Consider the following 5,449-nt stretch of genomic DNA (forward strand, 5'->3'; position numbering starts at 1 on the left):
GCAGATGGTGTGAGTGTGAGATTACAAGGCAACTCTACTATTTGACATTGGTGTTCACTCAATTTTAATCTGGGAAAGGAAGAAGAATATCTAGGTTTATACATGCAGAGTTAACAGTGATCTGCTCATTTCCTGTATTGCTAAAAGTTGGGGACAATTTTAGCTTTTTTGATCATTTTGAGTAAAATCAGACTAAACATTTAGAATTCAAGAACTACAGCCTGTTGCACCAGCTATGTGAAAGTTCTACCTTAATGAATAGCTCACATTAAAACGTGTAGAAACTAGTTTCGCATTGGCTTAAGAAGCTACAGACTGAAAATGGCATGCCTGGGGGCGCAGATGGCCTGGCGGTCTAAGGTGCGACCCATGTACACGGGCGGCACGGTTTTGAATCTGGCCTGTGGCGCTTTGCCACTTGTCTCTCCCCACTCTCGTCCCGTTTCTGACTCTATCCACTGTCCTCCTCCATCAAAAAAGGGCCAAAAAGCCCAAAAATAAATCTTTGAAAAAAAGAAAGTGGCATGCTTAAATCTCTGTTAATTAACATACAGAATCATAGAGTCAGTGTAAAATAACAGGAGCTACAACAAGAGTTAAAATTGTCAATAACATTAGGTAATGTGACAGTTGTCTATTTCTGGACTGATGAAATTATGACTGAAAATAAAAACACCAGTCCAAAGAAAGTCAAACCTGGGACTCTCAGCATTGATGCATTAATCATGAATAATTAAGGTCCATTATTTGTGCATTAATCACCATTAATCACAGGATTTATGTCCCTTTCACTACACTTTGCCACTGCAACATCTCCCTGCTGCCACAGATGAAAAAAAAAAAAAATTCATTACTGCTCCTTAACCCTTAGAGCTCTCAGCTGTTTTTCAGGCATCTGGACTTTTTGTCTTAAAAGCTTGTAAAACATCAACGCTGTGGTGCACAGAGGAGCTCTAAACATCCAATTTTTAAGGACAACCTGGGCTTTAAGAATATGTGTGCGGTAGTAATGTCACTTAAGTTTATGAAAAGTTATGGAACTATAAAGACAAAAGAAAAAACTAAACAGAAATTCAAACTCAAAGGTTTTATGTATTAAACAAAATATGAGTCATTAATTAAAGTGCAGTGATTCTGTGACAAATTACAGCCTCCTTGTGTCTTTTCTCTCTATTATGAGTCTTTCAGGCTCACTTCTTCAGTTTCTAAGTCCATGCATGTGTGCCTTTCAGCAAGGCATGATGTGATGATGGAACAGCCTCCCATTGGTTGTCACAGCCCAGTTGCAATGCATTCTAGGGTATGAACACACAATATGGCAGTAGGCTTACCAGCTTACTGCAGGAATGATCTAAATATGGATTACAATTGGATAAAATAACGTCCAATATTGGACTTACTGGTGTGGATTTAAAGACCCTGGAAAATGAGCTAAGTTCCAGGCTCACTTGAAAAAGTTCTGTAAGAGCTATGAAGGCATGAAAGGTGGCATTTGAATGGCACAACAGAGGCCTTTCTGAGGAAAAAACAAGTAGGCTAAGTGACAGGTTAAAAGTTATCTAACTTATTTACACTGAATAAGACAGGATCATTCTTGTCATACATGACAACGCTGTCCTTGAGTTAAAAAAGTATTTGATTTAGAATTTATCATAACTCTGACTCAAGAACTAGATGAAAAAAACACATTTTGAAAGCCTGAAGATGTGACCTATAAACCTACACCCCCAGGATGTCCATATAGGAGTTGTTTATTATTTCCACTGAATTTGATCTGTCCTGCTTAAACTCTAAGGTTTAATGTCTTATTTCATTTTTTTAAAAATCACAGACAGCTCAGTGGACAACTCAAAAGACTTCACAAAAGACCCCAACCTGTCCTATCCCTATGATTAAGTTCATGCCGTAATCTTCGAGTTTTCTTATTTTCTTTCAAAATAAAAGCAGGTCTTTATCCAATCAGGGAGTCTAAAAGTACAAAATGAAACAACAGATGCAAAATAGTGGAATTTCAAAATGCAACAAAAAGGGAGATTAATCACAATTAAATACAGGTATTCTTAGATAAATAGCAATTAAAAAATGTAGTCAGGCATATATATTTCTAAAGGATGTAATCCATCCCAAGGCTGCAGCCCCAAACAGCATAAGAGCTATAGATACTGGTGGATGTAATCTATCATGGAGAACACACTCTCTAAGACTCTCTGCGTTATCTCACATTTCAAAACAGCTATAGGTGTAAAATTTAAGGTGTAACTTCATCCTACATTAAAAAGATCTGAGCTGATGCAACAGTCAAGTTGTGACTTATGTTCAAGAGGCTACATTTGAACTTACACATAGCTGCTGCAACCCCCACTGTTTTATCACGATAACTGTCAGACATTTAAGAATCCACAAACAAAACCTTTGGGTGCTGCTCACCCCTTTGCAGTAACTAGTCTACTTCAAAGGGATGTCTCTAATGGGTACGGATTAGTATCTTTTATGTGTATGTTGTAAGAAGAAAGACGATAGATTTCTATATTTTGAGAAGATTAAAAAAATAAATTCATGTGCAGGCTAGGATTCTTGTGGTTGCATTGTTCTTCGTCTCACATCTTTGTGATTGTACTCACCTTGATCACCATTGCAGTAACATCTTCCTTACTGTGTTCTTCACTAAAGGTGCACAAATGTTAAAATGATGAGGTCTCTAACCCCCAAATTACACATACTCCACCTGTGCTGTGTTCTGGATGCACAGCGCTTTTTTTCCAGCCAACGGCACACTGGAAGTGTTGATGGAGCACAGCTGAGAACAAGAGGATAGAAGGTCACGGGATGACTACAAGTTCAAGTGGGAAGAAAGTCTAACCAGCAGATAATTTTGCCTTTTATGGGTTGATTTCCTGTTCATCCTTCTATGATTTTCTTGCTTCTGCCCTGGGTGAGAACATTATGAACTTACAAGGTTTATGTTTGCTAAAAAGGATGTGTGGTTTCATGCAAAATTCTGTGCAGCAAAACATAAAAAAGAAGAATAAGTTGAAAAATGGCAGCACTTCACTCCAAGTTTTTGAGGAAATATTCCTGAATATTATAAGAGTTTTTAGAAACTGCAAACAAATATATGATGTTTTCTCACCTGGGCACAGAGACAGACAACTAAAACAGGGAAGTTACACAGAACTTTTCAGCCTGCGACCCCTAAAATAAAGGTGCCAGAGACCGGGGACCGGGCACCTGAAGGTGGTTGAGCATAGCCATGCACATTCAAGAATAGTCATATGTAGACAAGGCCATCCATAAGGGGTATAAAGGAGAGAGCTTTCTGGGGCTCAGCCACAAAGTCAACGAAATTATGGTCCAATGTAATACTAATCTGGGATAACCACATTTACTTGATTTTTACCTGAATAATAGCCACTATTATCAAAGCAAACATTTTCTCTTTTTTCTTCATTTTTGCTGTAGTATGTAGTCATCTTAAAAAAGCAAATCCCTTTTTTAAAATCTGAAATAAAATGGGTTAAAAATCACACACACAAAAAAATTGGTGGAAAAGGTGTTGAACCGGGAGTTTAAAAATCATAGAAATGGGTTTAAAGTGCCAAAAAAATAGGAGGTAAAGTGTGAAAAAAGGGTTAAAGTGGCAAAACTGGCATAAAAACTGGTAAAAAATTGGTAAAAAGTGTCCATATTGGCTTAAAAGTGGCAGAAATGGGCAGAAAAGGTGGTGGAAAGGGATTACAAGTGGAAAAAATGGGCTTAAACTGGCAAAAATGGGTTAACTAAGGCAGAAAGATAGGCAGAAAGCGGCAGAAATGAGCCACACTGGCAAAAATGGGCACGACAAATAGTGAAATGTGGGGAAATGGGCAAAAATTGGTGTAAAATGTGGTAAAAAAAAAAAAAAAGGGTGATAAAAGTGTCAATAATGGGTAAACAGAGGCAACAATAGGTGGGAAAGGTATTGGAAAGTGTTAAAAGGTGACAAAAATGACTAAAAAGGAGAAGAAATGGGCAAAAAAATAGTGGTGGAAAAGGATTAAAAACTGGGAAAAATTGGGTTAAACTGGCAAAAATGGGTTAACTGAGGCAGAAAGTGGCAGAAATGAACCAAACTAGCAAAAATGGGCATGACAAATAGTGTAAAGTGGTTAAATTGGCAAAATTAGGTGTAAAATGTGGTGAAAAGGGGTTAAAAGTGGCAATAATTCCTCAACAGACATAACAATAGGCAGAAAAAGTGATGGAACAGGTGTAAAGGTGACAAAAATTTCTTTAAAGTGGAAGAACTGGACAGAAAAGGCATTGAATTTTGGTTAAGAAGTGGCAGAAATTGGATTAAAGTGGCAAAAATGTAATTTAAAGTGTCAAAATTGGCAGGAAAAAGTGATGAAAACAGGTTTAATTGTGGCAAATTTGGTGTAAATTGGCAAAAATGGGTAAAAAGAAGCAAATTGTGCAAAATTGATGACAAGTGGCAAATAATTCTGGCGAAATCGGGGGAGAAAAGTGGTTAAAAAGTGGCACAAATAAATACTTACAACATCAAAACCCAATAATGGATTGAGACACTTTTGAGCACCATAATGAAGAAACTGTTAGCCAGGACGCTGGCACCAGTGCTGCTGATAAAACACACGGTCCATTCTCTGGCCTTGTCAGGGGCCCAGGCAAATCTGCGGGCAGACTTCTTTTAATATTAGTTTGATTTTAGCATAAATCTCACCATATGATTATGTTTTTATTTTACATTTAACTAATTTTACGCATATATTTAAAAAAAAAAATGGGTAAAATATGGTTTGAAATCATTTTTAAAAACCCCCAAGGGGGCCAAACCCCAACATTGAGAACCACTGACGTAGAGGACGGAGCAGCAGTGAAGGAGTTGTGGGGGTTTGTGTGAGACAGCGACCTTTAATGTCCACCTTGACATTAACACACGTACGTAAGTATGTGGGCAGTGATGGTTGTATTATTTTAAATGCATGCATCAATTTCTGTTTCTAAATGAGCCTTAATGATGACACACCATAGGAAAAGATGTAGGAAGAAGAACAGTGCAACCATTTAACATGATTCACCAGAGGGTATTGCACAATGGCGGCCGCTTACATGTGAATTTATGTCACAAGTTTTTCTCAGAATGTAGAAATCTCATCTGTCTTTTTGTACCACATTAACAAAAAGACACTAAAGTGAATGTCATAAGCTAACATGTCTGATAGACTAGTTAAACACTGGCATGGCGTCCCTTTGTTCTTCATGCATCAGTGGAGCAAAGTTTCTATTTCAAAAGCATCTTCCATGTTAGTTTAACACCCGGCAGAGTTACATTCTACAGGTTTCACAACGTGCCTTCCCACTTCTAAAAAAGGGAACTAAAATATCCTCTACACGCCGTCTGCACAGAAACAGAGGAACAGAGAACTCCAAAATTGTTCTTCAGGTCATG

Source organism: Cheilinus undulatus, linkage group 8, assembly GCF_018320785.1.
Source record: "Cheilinus undulatus linkage group 8, ASM1832078v1, whole genome shotgun sequence".
NCBI classification, from domain to species: Eukaryota; Metazoa; Chordata; class Actinopteri; order Labriformes; family Labridae; genus Cheilinus; species Cheilinus undulatus.